Source organism: Panulirus ornatus, chromosome 42, assembly GCF_036320965.1.
Source record: "Panulirus ornatus isolate Po-2019 chromosome 42, ASM3632096v1, whole genome shotgun sequence".
NCBI lineage: Eukaryota > Metazoa > Arthropoda > Malacostraca > Decapoda > Palinuridae > Panulirus > Panulirus ornatus.
Window position 1 is genome coordinate 15,421,784 of NC_092265.1, and position 24,817 is coordinate 15,446,600.

General features: G+C 47.9%; 1 protein-coding gene across 7 annotated transcripts in view; it reads left to right on the forward strand.

The window, feature by feature from the left end:
* The window catches only part of sd (TEA domain transcription factor 1 homolog scalloped), a 330,242-nt gene that overhangs the window by 87,602 nt on the left and 217,823 nt on the right, over window positions 1-24,817 (forward strand). Inside the window, exon 1 of one of the 7 annotated variants that reach the window (XM_071686626.1) lies at window positions 15,385-15,520. The exons of the other annotated variants lie outside the window; for them this stretch is intronic. The gene's annotated coding sequence lies outside the window, so the exon portion shown is untranslated. Of the gene's footprint in view, window positions 1-15,384; window positions 15,521-24,817 lie in introns of those variants that run through there. 7 annotated transcript variants of the gene reach the window in all.

The following is a 24,817-nucleotide window of genomic DNA, read 5'->3' on the forward strand; positions in this document are numbered from 1 at the left end:
CCATGGAAGCTCCAGTAGATGGAAACACGGCGGCGTCAGATGTGAGGGACATTAGGGAAACGATCAGTGAGAGGATCTTGTGCTACAGATGCACTGACGCGGTTATGTAACGAGTGGAGAGCGTGTTGCTAGGCCATCATAGCCGACGAGAACACCGACTGGCACTTTGCTAACTACTTTCCCTAACTTTGGTTCAGTAATTGCTGCTCAAACTTTATTTTCTAAGCTCATTCATCATGTAGTTCTTCCACTGTTGACTGTACGTCACCATTGTTACTACTGTACAGGTGTGGACTGGCCTTGTCGATAATCATTCCCGCATTTGCTTCCTTGGTAAATAACAGTTATAAACATCTGTATGTGCACTCCCCTTCATCATCTAACTTCAGCAAAAGTTCCAATATCTTCGCTTCAGATCCTGACCCCACCACAGCAAACCTCACCTCTCCTCCGTACATCCAGTGAAGGTGATTTCTTAAGATTCATCCTTATCTTCAGCTCCTCCTCTCCCCCCTCCATCTCATTGTTTACCTTCTTCCACCTCTTATTCTTACCTAAATGACATTTTATCGAAAGAACACCCTCCAGGTGGTGAACATTACGTCGTATCATTTGATTAAGCTTAGCCTTTTCCTTATGGTATACATTATCAGTGTTTAACACTCAACTTTTCTTAGTAGAATCCTGGACACTTTGAGAGACTCCTGACACCAACATTATATTAGCCCTCACGACCTTCAGGTTCTGGTCCTTTCTCCTCTTCCTCTGTTTGCTCTCCTCCTCCTCCTCCTCCTCCTCCTCCTCCCCACATATGATCCGGTCTATCATACGCCTCATTCATCCCCTCACCGTCGTTGGCATCCGTTCTGCACAACACTTTTAAACTCATGTGTCTAAGCTTGCCTCAACTACCGTGGCAGACAACACCCTCGTTTCGTTCACCTCCTCCTCTGCATTGTTTATCGTCATCTTCCGTCTGTCTTTCCTCTTTTCCATATCCTGTATTTTCTCATTCAGTTTCTCCTGTGCTTCTTTCACTTGCCTGTCTTTTTTTTTTTTTTTCTGTGCTGCCTCACAACTTGTTTTCCCTCGCTTTCTCCTCGTTGTTATCAAGTTTCTCCTCCGTGTTATTCACTCACTCCTCTTGGACACCAGCCACCACCTTCCCCGGCTGGTCGTCCTCCCTCCCAGGTCCGTTACCTGCCTCGTCCTTTTTCCCAACACTTACAATACATCTTGCGGTCAGACCCCCTAACATCGTTACCTCGGGGGCTCATGATTGTAATTGAGGGTTATGTACTGTATGATTAATGTTGTTATTTTCCCCCGCGTCTCAGTAGGTAACACCTGACACCTTCCAAGGCTGTTGTGACGGGCCTAGGACACCCCGGCGGGGTGAATATGTCTGGAGACATGGCCCTCATTGACAGGTTCGTGAGCGTAGCAAGGGTTCATACTTTTCTTTTCCCCTGTATAGTTCCGCCTTGTTGACAGCTGCACACCTCTGCTCGGCTTGGTGCTCACTGTGTGTAATTACCTGTTCGTACTCTACATGGGGGGGTTCGCCACACGTGGGGGGGGGGGGGGGGGGCAGCTCTTGAACCTTTTCTACTATCATACAGGTTTTGCAAAACTTGGCTGTCTGTTTTCCACATTCAACGTCTCATAACTCAGTTTATTCCATTCATCCAGGACTCGTACCGTAGAGGTATTTTATTTTACACGCCTTTTGTGTGTGTGTGTGTGTGTGAGAGAGAGAGAGAGAGAGAGAGAGAGAGAGAGAGAGAGAGAGAGAGAGAGAGAGAGAGAGAGAGAGACAGAGAGAGAGAGAGAGAGTCAGTGAACCAGTAGGGTAGGGACAGAGATCGATCATCAAGTATCGGGCGTGAACCGTTGCTGACCATCCGTTACGCTGCAGTTGACATTCGTTTGCTCTTGTGCCTGGGGGACAGCGCGTGGCACCAGCAGCTGAGGAGGAGCTGTGGTTGCTGAGGAAGGGGACTCCTGAGCTTCAACACATGACGCTACCTCCAGCAGCTGAGGATAATATCCTTATATTTAGAAAAAGTCCAGATTTTGAACATGTCAGAATGTTTCAGCTTCCTTCTACCCGCCCACAGTTCAGTCTTCCACAGTCTTATATACCATACGTTTACCTTACGATGACCGCGGAGGTCTTGTACCCTCATAGTCTGCTCTTCAGCTAAACTGTCCTGTTGTTCCTCTGGTTAGTTAGTCAGGTTGGTGAGGGGTCGCGGCCTGTGAGGGAACGTACTACATTCTGGCTGGTCTGGTACACTGTAGAAACCTTCACTTGTCCAGACCCCTTTTTAAATTTCGTCACTGTACGGTCTGTCGTATTTTTTAATGGCCGCGGACAGCGTATGAAACATTTTTACGCCCCGGATGTTTAGATTTTTTCTTCTGTTGTATACATTGCGTCTTTTGAATTCTTCGGTAATGTTTTGCAGTCTTTCATGCCTGTCGAGCCATTAGGGGATTATTTTTAATGTAAAGTGGGAACCCTACCTCTCATCATTTTCCAGTTGGTAATTATGAAATTCCCATTCTCTATGTGCGTTCCAGGGAGTACAGATAGCTTCAGTCTTCACTGGGCAGCAGAGAACAACATGCTTTTCAGTGGAGATAAGTTTCATCTCGTCCGGTATGAGGAACATGAAGAAAAAGGCAATGCAGAATACCGGACAGACGCTAACGTTATCATAGACCAGTTGAATAAAGTGATATATCTCGGGGTAATAATGTCTAACGACTTAAGCTTCAGCGAACACAAAACAACGGATTTCTCATGCAGAAGAATGGTAGGCTGGATCCTGTGGACCTTCAAGACAAGGGAAGGAAAAATTCTCTGTTGATGTTATTCAAGGAGCTAATTGAATATTGTATTCTAACATCATCAAACAGTGCGGGCAAAATTGCGGGATTAGATAATGTTCAGAGATTTTTCACAGCTGATGTTAATGTAGTAAAGGAACTATAATACTGGGAACAGCTGAAATCTCTTGGAGGCTATACTCCCTGGAGCTCAGACGGGAGAGGTGTACCAGCATCTAAATTTGGAAAGTCATGAAAGTTATAGTTCTCAACTTAGATCCGGAAATAGCATCCTGATGGCATGACAGGAATTTAAGACTTTGTAATAACTACCTCAAAAATTCAGAGGTGTTGTGCCCACTCCCAGATATCTGAAGCACTCCACTTCATGTAGGTTGTCACCATTTAAACTCAGACCCCCAACTAACCTGTTCACTTTTATTCTCAACTTTTTCTTTTCACACACTAGCATACACAGACACCACCTTGTACAGTTTCTCACTCGAATCTGACACCAGTACGGTGTCATCAGCAAACAACAACTAACTCGCATCCCAAACCCTCCCGCCCGTAGCAGACAGCGTACTTGCTCCTTTCTCCAGATTCCTTGCATTCACCTCCTCACTACCCCATCCACAAACAGATGAAATAGCCGCAGGCTCACCCGCACCTGGAACCACTTACCCTCCTCTCTTCCTACTCGCACACAGGCCTTACTTCTTATTTTTTTTTTTTTTTATCAAGATTCATGATTGTTTCCAGCAGCTTTTCTCCCACACCATATATTCGTAACACCTTCCAAAGAGCATCTCTATCAGCCTTATCATACTTTTTCTCCAGATCCATAAACGCCACATGCAAGCCTTTTATCGCACACATTTTCCAGAAGAAAATGTGTGCGATAAAAGCCACATTGTTCCTTTCCAATCTGGAGTTCTTTTCAAGCCACCGTTCTCACAGTCACCACTCTCTCATATAGCTTCACCAGGTGCACTCAACAAGGTTATTGCTTTGTAATATGAACATTTTCTCCCTTTCCTTTGTACAGTGGTACTACACAGGCATTCCACCAACCATGAGGCACCTCACCATGAGCCATACATACACTGAAAATCCTTATGAAACAGTCAGCAACACAGTGACTCCCTTTCTCAAGAAGTTTAACTGCAGACCCATCCACTCCAACCTCTAGCCGCGCTTCTTACATATGGCTTTCACCACCTCTTCTCTTTTCACTACCACTACCACACCTGCCCCTGGGGGTGCAGAAGTCATCCTGGTCACTGACCATCATACCCACCGTCATACCCACCCCTGGGGGGTAAGGGTCATCGTGGCCGCTGGTCTCCCTCACCCCACACTACCACATCCATCCGTGGGGGGGAGGAGGGGGTAATTACAGGTCAGCTTGACCACTGTCCTGCCTCACCCCACACCACCACTCCACACCCATCCCTGGTGGGGGTGGCAAAGGTCACCCAGTCCACTGACCAACCCCATCCCACACCATCACCACCTCCACCCCTTCCACCACCATCACCACCCCTGTTGAAATAGAGGTCAGCCTGGTCATTGACCTCCCTCACCCCACACCACCATCACCACCGCCTCCTCCTCCTCCTCCACACCTATCCCCAGGGGTCGAGAGGTCTGCGTGGCCGCTGACTTACCTCACCACACACCACCACCACCACGCCAGGGAGTCCCAGGGAGCCTGGAGATCAGCTTGGACGCTGACCTATTTCACTGCACACTAACACTACCACCACACCCTCCCCCGGGGGCCTTGGGTCAGCCTGGCCACTGACCTACCTCACCCCACACCACCACCACCACCACCGCACCGGTGAAGTCCTCTGGGATCATCACCCCCCACAGCCCAGGCTGGTCCCAGGCTGTTGGACTGGGTCGTTGGTCAACCAAGCTGTTGGAAGCCACAGCCCTCAAGCCCACATAGTTCCTCACAGCCTAGCTGGTCTGGTGCACTTTCTAGGTACTTCTCCAGTGGACTCCTGAACTTCTCTACTGTGCATCCCATGCTGTTTCTGATGGTAGGTGTTGGAAGAGTCTTGGGCCTGGGATGTGTAAGGTGTTCTCCCGTTTTGTGCGTAACGCACCTTTGGGGAGTTCAGAGGTAGTATCTTACAGTCTACCCTGCCTGTCGTGCCAGCCAGCAGGAGGTTATTGCCAGACGTAAGTCGGGAACCATACCTTCCAGGATTTTCTTGAGGATTTATCGGAGATCAACCTGGCCACTGCTCTACCACACCCCACACCACTGCCACCAACGTGACTACACCGTCCACCACCGCTACCACACACCTTCACAGCTGATCTCCACCACCGCTACCACACACACCTTCACGGATGATCTCCACCACCACTACCACACACACACCTTCACGGCTGATCTCCACCACCGCTACCACACACACACCTTCACGGCTGATCTCCACCACCGCTACCACACACACACCTTCACGGCTGATCTCCACCACCGCTACCACACACACCTTCACGACTGATCTCCACCACCGCTACCACACACACCTTCACGGCTGATCTCCACCACCGCTACCACACACACACCTTCACGGCTGATCTCCACCACAGCTGTTGAGAGCAGCGCCATCATAACCAGGAGCACCAGCACCTGGAGCACCAATAACAACAGCAGCCGCGCGCGGGACGCCTGTAGGGTCCGCACGCAGACGGCTGGGTGAGACGGTGGCGTTTGGGAACACACAACACTCCTCCCCCCTTCTCTCTCTCTCTCTCTCTCTCTCTCTCTCTCTCTCTCTCTCTCTCTCTCTCTCTCTCTCTCTCTCTCTCTCTCTCTTCTCTCTATGTCAGTGCACTGGGAGAGTGAGAGAGAGAGAGTGGGGAGGGATGTTACACCATCATTCCCCCCCCCCCTCACATTTTTAACCTCACCGACTTTGTGAATTTCTCATTTGCACCTCTGCATATTGACCTCCTCATGACCTACCATATTGTCCGTGTCCGGCACTCCCCTGCTGCTGCTGCTGCTGCTGTTTCCTGCCGAAGCAACGTTTCCATCGCAGCCTCCCTCCCGACACCTGCTCTGTCCAGCCAGGTTTCTGCCGTGTCCTTTGGTGGCTCTCATGTTCCCCCTGGTGTGTGTGTGTGTGTGTGTGTGTGTGTGTGTGTGTGTGTGTGGAGCGGGAGGTAGGTGGAGTTCGGCCAGAGGACGAAAACTCAACAGGTGGAGGAGCACGTGGCGGGAGAGGAGGTGAGAGGGAGGGAGGGAGGCTGGCCCACCGTTGTCATGGTGACGGCCTCGACCCTCACTCTCTGCCACGCTGCCTACCTACTTACCTACCTACCTACCTACCTACCTACCTACCTACCTACCCTTGCCTTCCATGCTACCTACTACCAACGACCTACTTACTACCTGCCTGCTACGGTACCTGCACACCTACCCTTCCCAGCCGCGCAACCAACCTATCTTCCCATTTACCTTCCTGCCAGGTGTTTCCCTTGGTTGCTGTAACCTCCCCTGGCGGGGGCTCAGGGCACGGAGCGCGCTTGGGGTAAAGCACCTTTGCCACCTCCTGAGAGGTTGTGATCGTTGCGCTGGGAGGTCGTTCAAGCGGTGGTATTGCTCAGCGATCAAGCTGTGGTATTGCTTAAGTGGTCAAGCTTCGGTAGCTTGGAGAGGTCAAGCCTGTGCTAGTGCTGAGGGATCAAGCTTTGGTAACACTTGAGAGGTCACCGTGTGGTAACAGTGAAAGGTCAACCTGTGGTAACACTTGAGAGATCAACGTTTGGTAATACTGAAAGGTCAACCCATGGTAACGCTGAGAGGTCGACCTAAGGTAACAGTGAGAGGTTGATCCATGGTAACACTGAGAGGTCGACCTGTGGTAACACGTAAGAAATTAACCAGTGGTAACACTGAAATCTCGAATTGTGGTAACGCTGAGAGGTCAAACAGGGTAACGCTAAAAGCTCAACCCTTGGTAACAGTGAGAGGCATAATCATCTGCTAGGTCAACAGACACTAACATGAGAACGATACACACGGATAGATCCGATGAATTTCGAAATGACCAATACGACGCGTTTCGTTAGACAAATTTCCTAATGATCATTATCGAAAAATGGAACCGATATAACGTTTATGATGATAAATGACAGGAAATGTAGCTGGCAGTCGATGTATTACAGTATCATGAAAACGTTGCTACTAAGGTGAGGCCAGACTAGTGGGCGTCTCTCAAAATCCTTCGTCCAGAGTGTCATATTGTTTCACACGAAAAGTGGTACGATACTTTTTTTTTTCTTCCCCTGTGTGTGTGTATATGTGGCCCGGGTGAGGTAGGTAGCCAGTACCCCAGTGCGTCCCCTGCGCGTTGTATAGTTTGTCTCGTGCTCAGCGTCGTATTACTACTCACACACACACACACACACACACACACACACACACTGGGGAGTCGTAATAGCCTTCTACCCGCCCTCCTGCCTCTACTGGGGTAGGTAGGTAGTGGTGGAGGAAGACTGTAGGCTTGTAGAGCCATGTGTTTTCGAGGGACACGTCACGTCCCTGACATACAACTGGCAAGTTCCAGTTCGTTAATGCATTCTCTGGATGGCAAAATACAGCATGCGTGATCACTTACATTATCATCCTACCTTGATTGACGTTATGAGAATGATCACAATATTCTATCATGACATTATCATCATCATCATCATCATCATTCTTACCATCACATTGTATGGACAGTCATCATGACCATAAACATCACCATTATTATTATTATTATTATTATTATTATTATTATTATTATTATTATTATTATTATTATCATCATCATCATCATCGTCATCATCATCATCATCATCATCATCATCATTATTATTATTATTATTATTATTATTATTATTATTATTATCATCATCATCATCATCATCATCATCATCATCATTATTATTATTATTATTATTATTATTATTATTATCATCATCATCATCATCATCATCATCATCATCATCATTATTATTATTATTATTATTATTATTATTATCATATTTTTTTTCAAAAATTTACGGTACATTTCAGGAAGGTAGAATCTTGGCCTGCTAACCCTAGACACCCTGTCTCGCACGTAATCCTTTCAGAAGCTTTCAGCCAATCGCATGAATGAGGACGGATTAGCCACTGTCTGGGAACTTTGCCGCCAGTCACAGAGGCAGCGAGTGTGTGAGAAGGAACTTTTACAAGGTCCAGCCACAACAACCAACCACAAGGTCTGATACGTTGGGTCTGATTGTCTCAATGTAGAATTCAAAATACCGACAGTTATAGATGCGAAGCCATTGGAATGCACTCACCACACACACACACACACACACACACACACACACACACACACACACACACACACACACACACTTGGAGGTCAGTTCAGCACATTTGATTTCGCAGGTAAACGTTGTAATGATGAAATGTAAATACGTAAATTGTCTGGGGGTACCAAAGGGAATCGGTCCCCAGTGGCAGAAAACGAGAGAGAAAAAAAGAAAACAATGTCACTTGATCAGGGAATGATGGCTACTCTCCACCAGACACCAACCAGAGCGGTAATACAGGAGGAGGGAACGAGTTGCAGCCCATCAATCAAAAGGCCGCACATCTCTCAACGAAGGAGGAGAAAACATCGTCGAAGGATGTGTGCGAGCTTGAGTGTGGGATCAGAGGATCATGCGAGTCTTAAGAAGGATGAAGAAGCAACAGCCACTAATGGGTAGAAAGATCCTAGAACTACGTTAAGAATCACATGTATCATTGGCTCATTAGGGACAGAGGAAGGCACGTATGCTAATGGCATCGAGGAACACAAACGACGTATTAAAGAAGTCGTGTACATCAATGTTCATTGAGTCAAGTATCATCATAAAGGTAAAGAACCCAAACGACTTCTTCAGCAGTAACTCCTCCAGGCTGTGCATCGCTGGCTTCACCTCCTCGCCACTGGGACCTCGAGAGGGTCGTGGATAGCTCGCTCGTGCCTTTCGCTCCAGGACCACATTCATGCAGCTCGTACCAAGAAACGCAAACCACCTATAGTAGTAGTAGTAGTAGTAGTAGTAGTAGTGCGGGCGTCACTTCCTGGAAAAGGTCTTGGCTCTTGTGTAATTCCTTGAATTTATAGTCGCCTCCAAAAAGGAAGAAGTTGAATAATTCGTCAGACAAAGGTGAGTGAGTGAGTGAAATTAGAAGTAATAGAAAGAGCGTTTGAAACGACCCAACGTAATGAAGATTTTGAGTCAATTTCTTTTGTCAGTTTACTCCATAAGCCAGAGGGAGACGCAGAGTTTCTTTGTCAGTTTACATAAGCCAGGGCAATACTGCGTCTCCGTGGGAGGACCAGGCGGTTCTCAAAGGTATTCGATCAATGCTCTGTGATTAGAGAGGTGCTGGAGAACAGACTGACATGAGCTGACGTCCACGTAATAATGCAGGAGCCTTCCACATACATGACCATGGTCTCTTAACGTTCAGCAACTTTTGCTTCTTGGAAAGGTTATGGTCTTCTGGATCTTGTGAATCTTCAGGAGATAAAGGGAAAAACGGTGATAAAGCTCTTTCGAGGCATTGTACTCTCCCAACACGAATATTGTAGTGTTAGCAACACATTTGAAGGCAGGACAAGATTGTTGAGGTAAGGAACACGTGCAGAGATCTGACACAGGCCCACCATGTTGACTGATCAGACACAGGCCCACCATGTTGACTGTTCAGACACAGGCCCACCACGTTGACTGTTCAGACACAGGCCCACCATGTTGACTGTTCAGACACAGGCCCACCATGTTGACTGATCAGACACAGGCCCACCACGTTGAATGATCAGACACAGGCCCACCATGTTGACTGTCAGTAATCAGAACTACCGAGGAATGACTTAACTGTCTGGGCCGCAGACAGAAGAGATCTATCAAAATACCAATACAAGACATGGTTTATTATGTAGAAAAAAAAAAGATTGATTTCTTAATGTTATAAGAGACTGTAAGACTGTAGAATATCACCACTAAGATGTACAGTTTAGACTGTAAGACTAGAATATCACCAGTAAGATATACAGTTTAGTCTGTTAAGACTGTAGAATAACACCACTAAGATGTACAGTGTTAGACTGTAAGACTGTAGAATATCACCACTAAGATGTACAATGTTAGACTGTAAGACTGTAGAATATCACCTCTAAGATGTACAATGTTAGACTGTAAGACTGTAGAATATCACCACTAAGATATACAATGTTAAGCACCCAAGAAAAGTCAAGATATTCAAGGTTGAGATTGCTTTTCAGTATTGCTGTTATTAAGGAGCGTCCCAGATCCAGCTTGTATCTGATCAGGCAGTTTGATTGTGTGGCCGGAAATAGCCTGATGAATTAAAAGTGGCAACAACACGTCTTGGCTTCAGCTGAGCTCTGAGAGCAGCTTCGATCCTCCATACCCGAGTTAAAGGGTGGGCGAGGCAACTTCTGCTGCCCCAACTTCTGCTGCCCCACCTTTCATAAGTAATTACCAGGTATGGTGCAGCAGCAGGAGCCGCTTACTTGGTACGTGTGGTGCGTACCTGCAGGTTTACATGACCTTAGGACACGTCCAAGCATCACTGGTATCCTGTGTCGGTGGTAAGATTATGCGCCAGCGCCTGTAAGAGCTGCATCCTCAACCTGTACTGGAGGTACGGTCATGGTGGCAGACCAAGTGAAGTACAGGTGATGATACAAGAAAGAATAGTTGTGTGGTAGTATTTAAGTTGGAGTGGTATACTGGTTTTAGATAGTTGTGGTGGTCGCTGCAATATGTGGTTAGGATAACCAAAGCCACGGGAATATGTGTAGTAGATATTAGTATTATCTGTAGCAGTAGTAGTATTAGCAGAAGTATGCGGGGTCATTCTCTCTCTCTCTCTCTCTCTCTCTCTCTCTCTCTCTCTCTCTCTCTCTCTCTCTCTCTCTCTCTCTCTCTGTTTGTCTACCTACCATCCGTCACGTGACATCCAGTTCTTTAGGGATGGATCAGGGGCACACACACACACACACACACACACACACACACACACACACACACACACACACACACACACACACACCCAGATCGCTATGTAAGCTACGGGAGCTTAAGGAGTTCGGGAGGCTGTAGAGTGGAGTGACTGACTGTTGGTACAATGTAAAGACTCGGGTTGGTTGGTTGGCTGCAACCCACCCCCCCTAAGCCTGGTGCTGGATCAACAGGTAGTGTGTCCCGCCCCACCCAGCCATCCTCCACCCCCCTACACCACTACACTATTGATCTCCACTACTGTTATGGGTCGGACCCCCGCCGCCCCCTACACCACTACACTATTGATCTCCACTATGGTTATGGGTTGGTCTCCAGTCTCCTGCTTCCCCTACACCACTCCACTATTGATCTGGCTACCGTCATAGGTACCACGTAACCCCGCCCCCCCAACCACTCCTGGACTCCACCTACACCTCTACACTATTGATCTCCTCCTCCTCCTCCTCCTCCTTCTCCTCCTCGTCCTCCATCATGGGTCATTTTACCTTACCTTACGTTTACGCTACGTTGGTGTCGTAGGTTTACCCCAACACGCTTGGTTTGGGAGCAGTCAGTCATGTTGCTTGTTTGCTCAATGAGGCTGCCTCAGGACGCTGCCTCAGGCCAGCGTCGCCGGTTTGGTACACCTTGTATACCCTTATCCAGTTCCTTTTTCAGTGCATTGTCACTGGACAGTCCCTAGTGTATCGTTTGAGGTTGTATGGATTTTTATGAGACAGTTAGAGGCTCCAGATGTTTACAGTGTTTTACTGAACTTGCTGCACCTTTTTTCTTCGGTGGTGATATTGTACAGTCTTCCACGCCCGTCGTACTGGAAAGGACCTGTTTTCAATTACAGATTGGCAGGCAGGCAGCCATGTCTCCCCAGGTGTTGCAGTGGTAAGTTAGGTTACGTCATCAGTATCCACGCTCTGGAAAGTACAGACAGCCACGGTGCTTTCAGTCAGTCGTTCCCCGCTGATAAGTAGCGTGTGGCGGCGTTATAGTGGTGACCGGTTGTAAAGTGTCTGTGCGGTTTCTGTCACCTTGAATGGCGAAGTTAGACAAAAGTTATGGCATTCGGGACAGCTTATATAAGGGCCTTGAGAACCATAATTATTTGTTTTTTCCTTTGCTTGTCTTGCTCGTCTGTGCAATCCAGCTTGCCATCTTTTTTGGGGCGAGTTAACTGTTGGTGTGTTGCGTCTGCTGAGGGAGGGTGGTAAGGTGGGGGTCGTCCGATGGTGTTTACGTACTCCGAGGTCAAACACTTTTCACTCTTGCTCTGGCCAGGTTCACTGGGGCCACTCCTGGCTCACTCCACCGCTCGCGTACTCTTGTCAATAGTAGTAGATTCGTATCTGTTGTAAATCCCGTTTTCGCATGTCACATTTACCGGCAGAGTATAAAGTTCCGGACCACTGCAAATTTGACGGTGATTTTTCTCTTTGGTTTGATAGAGGATGTTATGGTGAGGCCAGCCGGTGCTGATGGCCATGGTGGCGTGTGCTACAGGATAGACGGCGGGTTAGAGGAGGTGAGGTGAGGAGGGGATAGATAGACATTCCGATTAGTATGGATAGGTGGATGTAGATGTATGACAGGATGTGTCGCATTTTGACCATACGAGAAGGAGAGGCAGTGTTGCCATCATGTTGGATGTCATGGGAGTTACCTGAAAGCACAGAGCTTCGATAGTGTTGCCATTGGCTTTGTGACGGTCCATTGGGTTAAATCTCGGTGCTGGCAACACTGTCTTGAGTTTGCTGTGTTAGGAAGGGGGTAACACCTGTGATATACTGTTTAGTAACACATGGTAGTATGCGTTACGATCCTGCTGGTGACACCATAATGTTACCATGTGCTGTGTTTTGTTACACAGTGTTGCCGTGTGTTACAATCTTGTCAGTGACGCATGATGTTACCACGTGCTATGTTGTGTTACTAACACAGTGTTGCCGTGTGTTACACAATCTTGTCAGTGACACATAACAGCACCATGTGTTATGATAAATTTTGTTACTGTACATCATCCGTTACACAGCGTTACCACTGGAGTTAACACACTGGATGCCCACTGTACATCATCCGTCACACAGCGTTACCACTGGAGTTAACACACTGGATGCACACTGTACATCATCCGTCACACAGCGTTACCACTGGAGTTAACACACTGGATGCACACTGTACATCATCCGTCACACAGCGTTACCACTGGAGTTAACACACTGGATGCACACTGTGTTAACAGCAGTGTGATTAACTCCTCCGGTGATGACAACAGCAGTGTTACCACCTGTGGTGGGCCCAACACTGTGGATACGGACAGTGTTACCAGTGTTGTCAGCTGCTGATCACACGGGGACTGCCACCCACACTACGGGTTGGCAACTGTTTCTTGTCATATCTGACACCAGTTGTTCGTGTTGTTGTTGTTGTTGTTGTGTCTCTGTATCTCATGTGCTCGAGGAGAGTTTCTTGTCGACGTTGCACTTGTTTTTCATTGTTCTTTGTTTTGTGGTTTCTGGGATTCTCTCTCTCTCTCTCTCTCTCTCTCTCTCTCTCTCTCTCTCTCTCTCTCTCTCTCTCTCTCTCTCTCTCTCTCTCTCTCTCTCTCTCTCTCTCTCTGTCTCTCTCTCTCTCTGTCTGTCTCTCTCTCTCTCTCTCTCTCTCTCTCTCTCTCTCTCTCTCTCTCTCTCTCTCTCTCTCTCTCTCTCTCTCTCTCTCTCTCATCATCATCATCATCATATGTCTTCCTGGGGAGAGTTGTCTCCCGTCTCCACACTGTCCTCCCTCTCTCCCACTCTGTCCTCCCCCTTCCCCAACACCGTCATCCCCCTCCCTCACTCCGTCCTCCTCCTCCTCCCTCTTCCTCCCCCAGAATATGACACCTGTGACTGGCGTTACCTGAGCTACCTCGCCCCGGGAATGTGTACCAACAACATCAACAACAATTTTTTGATAATTGTTCTCTGCAGTTTTCCTGCTGCTCCATCCCATCCCCCATCCCCGAGAGGGAGGTGGATGGGGTGTGGGGTTCAGGTTGTGGGGGGAAGGGGAAGAAGGACTCTTCTTCTTCTTGCTTATTTATGTGATCTTACGCCGAGGTCTTGCCAAAAGGCAGGGCAAGCGTGGAGCGTAGAAGGATATTAAGTTGCGAAGATCAGGTCGTGTGAGTTACGTGTTGTCACGTGTTATGTGCCAGATGGAGAGATTGTATGTATGTTTGTCGACCTGAGAGGCAGCAGCCCACGCGTGGGCGAGGCAGGAAGATAAGACATCTACATGGGCCATAGGAGTGACACTTGACAACCACCACTGAAGTGGTGCCTCACTGCGCAGCCATCAGTACCACCTCCTCCCGACAACCAGGCGTGGTAGATATTACCGGTAATGTACCATCCTGGCCGGTGGCTGCATACTGGAGAGAGAGAGAGAGAAGAGAGAGAGAGAGAGAGAGAGAGAGAGAGAGAGAGAGAGAGAGAGAGAGAGAGAGAGAGAGAGAGAGAGAGAGAGAGAGAGCATAGAATGTACAGTGGAGATATTTGGAAAGGGTGTTTCGAACAAGGTGCATCAGACCCACCTGGATGTGGTGGGTTACGTAGGTGGACGGGCCACGGCCTTCAACAGCCTGATTGAGCCTGGGAGCAACCCGGCAGCTTGGTGCCACATCGAACTCTGAGGTGTAGAAGACCTTTGAGACTATCGTAAGTTACACGTATCGTAAGATAACGTCCCAGACCCAGCTGTGGGTCTATTTAGGTCTAGAGTCTGTGTTAGAATGTATAGTGGGTATAGGTTCAGTGTACCGCTCAGTTAGACGGTAAAGTAAGTGTGGGTCTACCGTCTGTAGCGTACTGTTCATTGGCGTCTTCGGGACTGTCGATGTTGCCTGCACGAAGGTCACGATCCTGGAGACCTCCAGACCCGAGATGCTTCACCATTCGAAGCGGGACTGTGGGTCAGCCTCACCCCAGCACCCGCCACGGGTAAGGTCAGCCTAACCCCAGCACCCGCCAGGGGTAGGGTCAGCCTAACCCCAGCACCCGCCAGGGGTAGGGTCAGCCTCAACCCAGCATCCTGCCGTAGTCACCGTGTGGAGCGGGACAGATGTCCAGGAGGAGGGCCAGGGTGCGACGCGTTGATCGGTGTTTGATGAGCCAGGTGCCGGAGAGGCGCTAAGTGGTAGCTGTGTTGGAGGTACACCTCTGTGTAAAGCCCTGTGTGTACTACAGTTTACTGTGGCAAGAGTCCAGATTCTCAGGTGAACCCTGATAAATAATTTATTAGGTATAAACAAGAGATCAGTAATTAAGAATACTAATGAGAATAAAAAAAAGGCGTAAAAATGTAAATAACTGGGAATATAAGATTAGGATAGCAATATTCATGAAAAAACGATAATAGTGTTGAATCAACACAGAGATAAGAGAGTGATAGCCACTAGAGATAAGATAACGTGCTAAAGGAATCGTCTTTACTTTGTACGTGCTGCAGTCCAAGCTTGGCCCTGTGACTTGATCGACAAGTTTGTCGGTACCCGCGACCTGTCATATAGTATCCAGTGGAGCCCGGATCAACACCAGGAGAGGTACGCTCATTATTCTGTTAAAGACATACAGTGGTATGGGGCAGGTTTTCTACCTGCCAGGCATGGTACAGTGGTGTGGGGCAGGTCCTCTCCCCCACCAGGCTTGATACAGTGGTGTGGGGCAGGTATCTCCCCTTCCTGCCAGTGGTGTGGGGCAGATCTCTCCCCTTCTTGGCAGTGGTGTGGGGCAGGTCTCTTCCCTTCCTGGCAGTGGCGTGGGGCAGGTCCTCTCCCCTGCCTGGCTTGATACAGTGATGCGGGGCAGTTTTACTCCCTTGCAGGACAGGCCCTCTCCCTTGCTTGGCTGGTTTGATACAGTGGCGCGGGGCAGGTCCTCTCCCTTACCGCTCCTAGTACAGTGGTGTGGGGCAGGCCCTCTCCTCTGGCTGGTGCGATACTGTGGTTTCGGGCAGATCCTCTCCCTTGCCTGGCTCGGTACAGTGATGTGGGACAGATCCTCTCCCTAGCCTCTCTTGATAGCTGGAAACGGGAGCTGTACACCGCCGCCAACCAGGCCTCCACAACATGCTCGGAGAGTCGTGTTAGAAGGGAGGAGAACCACTAGAATGCAACTGATGAAAGGTAGGAAGTATATCATGTAAAAATCGCTGACAAAACATGATCGATGCGGACTTGGCAGAAACATACACCAGCAGGAGGGATGAGGAAGATACGCAAGGCAGAGTTACGATGCCAGGGAAGGGAGTGAGGTGAGGAGGAAGACGACAGAGGGAGGAAGCATTCACCAGACATCTTCTGGGTGGAATATCCGGTACATATGTGGGTTTGACTGATGTGGTGGGACGACTGACGGACAGTGGTGACTTCAGCAGCCAGGGATGTGTCCAAACTTGCTGAACGATGTCGGATGCCATTCCAAGGACAGGTGTCGCTCCCACCGACCAGAATTATACGAGGTATTAGAGGAAATATGTTGCTGTAAACAAAAGTATCAGGCTCACCACAAAGTAGAGAGGGGGTAGACTCACACCGGGAGGGGTAGACTCACGCCTTGGGATGGCCAACATGAACCACGTCATAACTTGTAAAGTAAAATAAAGTAATCCTGGTCGTGGCACTTGGCCTGCAGCTGACCTAGCTGTTCATCTTCCCATAGGGGCTGGTCGATGAATTGGGAAGCAGGCTTAGGGCAATATATATATATATATATATATATATATATATATATATATATATATATATATATATATATATATATATATATATATATATATAATGATTTGAGGGGATGGGGTAGATTAGCGGCTTCACTTTCCTGTACCGTCTCGAATAACATAATATAAAAGACCACTTGGTTACCAGACACACATGACAGTTGACAGACCAGGGAGGGGGCCAGTCATCACTCCTCTGCTCACAGGGATGGAAGATGACAACTCAACATGCAGGACTGCTGGCGCTCAACTGTCACGAGGAACAGAACAGAACACCTTTCAGTTAACTCTCCCATCATGAACTTGGCATCAAGTGGTGGAGGATGATATTGGTCGGCCCATGTTATGAGCTGACGCACAGGTAAGATACGCTACCAAGCTCATCCCCTTCGCTAGTGTTTCATTTTGCAACCCTCAACGAACCTCTTGTAGACAGATAACGTGAACATTTAGGTCTAGATCACACACTGCAACCTATACAGTGCCTACAGAAATGGAAGGCCTGGGGCAGGAGTTGTGGTTGTATATCTGTCACTCTCTTACAACATCCGAGCTGTTTGAACCTTCGGTTGTATGGTGGAAATGTTGGTTGTCGAGACTGACATCACAAACATAGTTGATGCACCAGTTTATATGTCGACATAGACTAAGTCATAGGAATGTGTAGAACAGTGTATGGTAAGTATACTCTTGCAAGCCTCCTCCCCAGACCTCATCCTTTTGGTGGATTTCAGCCACCGACGCTGCGGGTGGAAGTAGACGAGAAACTTTGCCAGAGTTGAAAGCTAGACCCGGAAATACTGTAGACTTAGAGAAGGGAACCTTAGACGAACCTTGGTAGAGAAGGGAATCCGAGACCAACAATGGTGGAGAAGGGAACCTTAGACGAACCTTGGTAGAGAAGGGAATCCTAGACGAACCTTGGTAGAGAAGGGAATCCTAGACCAACAGTAGTCGAGAAGGGAACCGTAGACGAACCTTGGTAGAGAAGGGAATCCTAGACCAACAATGGTCGAGAAGGGAACCTTAGACGAACCTTGGTAGAGGAAGGAAACTTACCGTACCTTCATGCCCTTACCTCACGATGGTACCGGAAGGCTCCTTCACTCCTCCAGATCTCTTCAGAAGCGCGTCACGTTCCTCCTCCCTCGCCTGACGCAGGAACCAACCAGAAGACAAAAAGGGACAATGATGCGACGGATCTGTCCCTCGCAGATGATGTTGACATAGTGACACCGTCATCTCAGACACTTTGTTCTCTGATGAGAACGTAATGAAAGTACAGACGAGTGAAGCATAACACGCACCACGACTACATAACACGCACCACTGATTCATAGCACGCACTACTGCTTCAAAACACGCACCACGACTATGTAACACGCACCACGACTGCATAACACGCACCACGACTATATAACACGCACCACGACTGCATAACACGCACCACTGCTGCATAACACGCACCACCACTGCATAACACGCACCACTACTGTATACCACGCACCACTAATTCATAACACGCACCACTAATTCATGACACGCACCACTACTTCATAACACGCACCACTGCTGCATAACACGTACCACTACTGCATAACACGCACCACTAATTCATAACACGCACCAGTGGTGCATAACACGCACCACGACTATATAACACGTACCACGACTGCATAACACGCACCGCGACTGCATAAAACGCACCACGACTGCATAACACGCACCACGGCTGCATAACACGCACCACGGCTGCATAACACGCACCACGACTGCATAAAAAACACGAAACACTAATGCATAACACGCAACACACCGGCGTAACGGGCACCACACGGGCGTAACACGCAGCGTTATAGTGGAGGTATTCAACAGATTTATTTTCAGCAACAGGGTGGCAAGACCACTTATCCCAAGTCAAAGAAGACATTAGACATTGTGCTCCTTTTTGTTTTTAGCTTTAGAATACTCCATTGTCTATTCATATACATAAACGAAGCATTTCAGTGAGAGAGTGGGCGGAGGGCACATATCTAGGGGTAGGTGGAGGCCAGTATAGAGCGTTCATTGGGTACTGTACATAAACATATGAGGGTGACAGGTGGGCTCGGGTGGGGCCCAGGGTCGTAATAGGTCTCCCTCTGACGGAAGGGGAGGGAGATGTAGGATACATCAGATACATGATATATGATTACAGGAGAGTGAGTGATGCTGACAGTAACATTGGCAGCAACATTTTTGTAATACAAAACAAGTTTCATGTCTCATACATAGAGAGAACATCTTGTTAACGGTACAGTTACAGGTGATACACAAACCAATTACATATACACTGACATGCGTGTTTGAAACAGGATACAGTGTAGCGTACAGCTGTTAACACTGACAAGATTATGAAAGGTCTAAGATACATTACATATTAATCCTACAGTTACAGACTGTACTGGGCATGTTGTTAACACTGACAGCACTTCAGAGAAGGTCAGAGTACGTTACGCCCCCGGATGTCCTACCGATGACAAAGAGACGCAGCAGATGCCCCTACTGGACGGAGAGCAGTCGTCCAGATGGCGGAGGTAAAAGGGATGCAGACTTCAGAAAGACGGCATCTCACACCCCACACGAAAACACACGCCGAACGCTCACAATGTCATACGTTACTCTGGTAGAGAAAGAAGAACATGCAGAGCCATTAATCAGACCAGGGAAAACTTAGGATACTTCCTTCTTTATTTGGAAATCAAATTATCTTGTGTATTAACTTTTACTCCCAACCCTGGCATGAATGGACATGGTGTGTGTGTGTGTCAGGAGGATCACACAACCTCTCACTTTCACGTCCAGCTTGCTCAACTGAAAACAGGAATCTCTTCTCTGATGTAACTGAGAGAAAAAACTGGTGATTTCACTTTTAGAATTACTCCACAGACTAAAACGTTCTTATATGGGCTTCCGTGGTGTAGTGGTTAGCGTTACCGACCATGACACAGTCAGGGACCTTCCTGGGATCAGGCAGGCCTGCATAGATTCCGAATCCAGGGGATAGCTAGGAAATATTCAGATATTCCCATCTTGAAATGACTGTTAGAGGATCAAAACAGTTGGCAGTGACTGAAATCACCGAGGCTGTTGTAGTGACCAGAACGCACACGGGAGGTACGGCAATTTACACATACGAAATTTTGGAAGACGCGGTTACCAGTCAACGCTCGAAATTGGAGTAAGTATCGCTCGTAGTATGAGAGGCATGGAAGACCTGTAGAAACAGAAGTTGCCATGGTTATGTTAGAGAATATTGTAAACACGTTGAGCCTAAAGTTATACAGCTCACTGCTTCCAAACATTAGTACTACTCTGAGTCATGATGAAGTGAACTTCAAAATGCACATTAAAGAAGTCTCAACAGATTGTACCAAAGACCAGCCAGATGTCAAGTGTAGGTAGGTGTGCGACCAGCGGCCTGAAGGTGATCCGTGTACCTCGTCACCAGCCTGAGCTGTTAGACGCGAGTCTTCCACCGCCGACCGAAAGCACTGACGAAGATGACGTGGTTATATGAGGGTGAGGAACGTCCCTTGGTTTGGGGGCCTGGACGAGTCTCTCGTGACGAACATAGAGAAGATTTTGGGGACTTAACGAAGCGGTTTGTCTAAGTGTGGAACACAGGGCGGGGGAGAGTTTGTTCACGAGAATTTACAGAGTTGCGTCTGTAGATGACCGTAGGTTTGAGGTGGGTCTTACTTTGGGGGCTTAAGGAAAGGGAGGAGGGAGGCTGAGGGAGGTAGGGAAGAGGTAGATCCTGTAGAACGTAGGGTAGAAGAGGAGGATCTCTGGTGGGTGACGTTATCAAGGGGGAACAGGGAACACTTCCCTCACGTTACCTGTATCCTCCTGAACTTTACTATGTATGTTCAGATTAATGATCATTATAATGATAATGTAATGATAATATTGATGATATTGATTACAATTGTATTGATAACGATTCTTTATAATGATAATAATAATGATAATAATAATAATAATAATAATAATAATAATAATAATAATAATAACAATAATAATAATAATAATAATAATAATAATAATAATGATAATAATGATAAGAGTAATAATGATGATGATGACAATAAATGATAATGATAAGCGGTTTATTGAATTAACTGCAATCAATCACGTTGATTATTTGATATGAATAAAATACGTGCCCTAGTAAACGAAGCCATAAAAAAATGGGGAGGGGGAGATGGGGAGTTGCATAGACAACATTTGTTAGTTAATATATGTACAGTGTAATACATATTGATCATGCTGTCAGTGTTGGGGATGGGACTATAGTATTTAGCTACCAGAATGGGCTCGTAATAGTTCGATGTGGTTGTGGTGCTGAACTGCAACCTTGGGACGAGGGATCTCAGGTTGCAAGAGGTGACGGTAGCGAGAATGGTGGCGTGATGGTGCAGGCGTTGGTTGGAGAGGGAGGAGGAGCACTTGTGTTGAGCACCTCTGGATAGATGGTGCAAGAAGGAACCTTCGAGTCGTCCCAGTAGACGCAGATGGTGGCGTGGATACGTCTTGCAGGAACACAAGTTATATTGATGTACTTGAGTGGTCAGGATCAGGAAGGCCAAGTGTCTTGGGTCGGCGAAGAATGTGAAGACAGGAGCCAGAGGACTTGATAGGGGTACTGACCCCTTCCCTCCTTCTTAGCTCATTGTCCAGTGTGACATCGAGAAGCTTAGTGGACTGAACACCTTGGAGGAGCCTTGGGGGCCCTAGTGAATGAGTGGTGGATGGTGCAGGTGGTAGAAGTGAGGTTGACGGACATGACAACGGTCTTTGTTTGGTTGAGGATGACGTGGTTGGCGGTGGTCCAACTCTGGAGGTTGTTAAAGATGTTTTGGTGGGTGATGGTGTGTGTGTGTGTGTGTGTGTGTGTGTGTGTGTGTGATTACCTATGTTTGCATACGGAAAGGAAAAGTTACACCCGTGGGATCCCAGCTGTTAGCCTTTCTTACACATTTTCCTCGAGCATTATATTGCTCTCTACACTTCAGTATTTCTTTATCTCCCTTCGCCCAACACCCGATAACTATAAAGTTATTTCCCTGACATATTCTTCTTCTCTCGCTGAGCCTGCTGCTGTGTTCTGCCTGACTCGAGAGGCCTGATCAGTATCGACGTTGTCAGGTGCACCCAGGAACTTCCTAGATATAATCATGTACGCCTCAGGCCTCCTGTCTTGTGACGCGGGGAAGATAATAGCTGGCAGCCTCTCCCTCCCCTGTAGGTCACAGCGTCACCTTTACCTAAACCCTCTTGTTGTGGTGGATGATATCTGGCTGATGTCATGTGACTGGTGAGGTACGTTGGTTGGTGTTGTGACGGGTGAGGTACGTTGGTTGGGTTGTGACGGGTGAGGTACGTTGGTTGGTGTTGTGACTGGTGAGGTACGTTGGTTGGGTTGTGACTGGTGAGGTACGTTGGTTGGTGTTGTGACTGGTGAGGTACGTTGGTTGGGTTGTGACTGGTGAGGTACGTTGGTTGGGTTGTGACTGGTGAGGTACGTTGGTTGGGTTGTGACGGGTGAGGTACGTTGGTTGGGTTGTGACTGGTAAGGTACGTTGGTTGGGTTGTGACGGGTGAGGTACGTTGGTTGGGTTGTGACTGGTGAGGTACGTTGGTTGGGTTGTGACTGGTGAGGTACGTTGGTTGGGTTGTGACTGTTGAGGTACTTTGGTTGGGTTGTGACTGGTAAGGTACGTTGGTTGGTGTTGTGAGGGGTGAGGTACGTTGGTTGGGTTGTGACGGGTGAGGTACGTTGGTTGGGTTGTGACTGGTGAGGTACGTTGGTTGGGTTGTGACTTGTGAGGTACGTTGGTTGGTGTTGTGAGGGGTGAGGTACGTTGGTTGGGTTGTGACTGGTGAGGTACGTTGGTTGGTGTTGTGAGGGGTGAGGTACGTTGGTTGGGTTGTGACGGGTGAGGTACGTTGGTTAGGTTGTGACTGGTGAGGTACGTTGGTTGGGTTGTGACGGGTGAGGTACGTTGGTTAGGTTGTGACGGGTGAGGTACGTTGGTTAGGTTGTGACGGGTGAGGTACGTTGGTTGGGTTGTGACGGGTGAGGTACGTTGGTTAGGTTGTGACGGGTGAGGTACGTTGGTTGGGTTGTGACTTGTGAGGTACGTTGGTTGGGTTGTGACTGGTGAGGTACGTTGGTTGGGTTGTGACGGGTGAGGTACGTTGGTTAGGTTGTGACGGGTGAGGTACGTTGGTTAGGTTGTGACGGGTGAGGTACGTTGGTTAGGTTGTGACTGGTGAGGTACGTTGGTTGGGTTGTGACTGGTGAGGTACGTTGGTTGGGTTGTGACTGGTGAGGTACATTTGAAAAGTTGTCAGTGGCTGGAACGCTGTTGGGGTTGTTAAGGACACAAGTCATAAACAGGTTGTGAAGGGCGCAAAGGCAATTAGTGGTTGTTTGTGGCACACTGTGAATGGGTTAGGAGTAACACGTACGATTAATTAGTTGGCAATGATACACGCGAATTAGTGAGTCAGGAATGACACATACTTTCATTATCAGTGGGCTGTATATTGACGTGCAGTTTATGGTTTATGAAAGGACACGTGAGGACTCATGGGTCGTGATGAATGAGGTGCGTAGCTACGGGGGTATTGAACTGTGGGGGGAGAGGAGGACACATGAGAGGAAGACGTGTATAAATTAGAGGAACAAGTCGGGGAGTGGCGGGAGGGAGCTACCGGTCGGCGAGATAGTTTATTGAATGAACGGCCCTGGGGAGAGAGAGACTAGTCTGGGGGAGCTAGAGAGGGTGTGGGGAGGGAGACGGCTGAGAGAGAGAGAGAGAGAGAGAGAGAGAGAGAGAGAGAGAGAGAGAGAGAGAGAGAGAGAGAGAGAGGGATGTCAGGGAGAGTGTTGGGTGGGGACAGGAAGGAGGGAGGGAACTCAAGATTATTCTGACAGGTGGAAGGAATGGCTAAGACGGTGGCAGTAACTCGGCCTACACAAGCTCGAATCCTAGGATGACTTGATATATATATATATATATATATATATATATATATATATATATATATATATATATATATATATATATATATATATCACCGATCGCTAATACCCGGTCTCGTGCGCCAAAACTGCTGACACACTCACCTGCTCCGAAAACACTTGCCTCTCATGATCTTTCTTCATGGCCGGGTGCATAGGCACCAATAATCACCAATCTCTCGCCATCGACTTTCAGTTTTTCCCACAACAATCTAGAACTTACTTATCAACCCTCTATCACACACTCCCACAACTCCTGCTTCAGCAGTAGTGCTACTCCCTCCTTAGCCCTTGTCTTCTCACCAACCCCTAACTTTACTCTTGAGATATTTCCAAACTATTCTTCTCCTTTGCCCTTGAGCTTCGTTTCACTCAGAGCCAGAACATTCAAGTATTCTTTCCTCAAACAAGTATTACTCTCTCTCTCTCTCTCTCTCTCTCTCTCTCTCTCTCTCTCTCTCTCTCTCTCTCTCTCTCTCTCTCTCTCTCTCTCTCTCTCTCCTCATCTTGGTTGCATCCACACACATTTTTACACCTAGTCTGAGCCTTCGAGGAGGATGAGCGCTCCCCGCTTGGCTCCTCTCTGTTTCCTCTTTTAGATATTGAAGTACAAGAAGGAAAGGGTTTCCAGCCCCCGGTTCCCCGCCCCCTTTAGTCGCCTTCTTCGACACGCGGGGAGTAGAGAGAGAGAGAGAGAGAGAGAGAGAGAGAGAGAGAGAGAGAGAGAGAGAGAGAGAGAGGTCAGGGGATGGAGAGATTGAGTGATAAAGCGAAGATGCTCGACACCTCACCAGGAGATTACAGTGGAGTATTAATCAAGTCTTTTTATGCATCATTGGTAACTGAGACAGGTTGTCATCAACGTCCTTTTCTGAAGAAATTAAACCTTTTACTTACAAATTTCCTCCCACAAACAAACACCATCATGTCTCCCTGAGAACTGTAGGTGTAGGAGTGATTATGTCTAATGACCGTTCCCTACGTGAACACAGCAGAAGGGTTGTTTGCTCTCTCAAAATATGGCAGGGCTGGATTCTATGAACTTTCAAG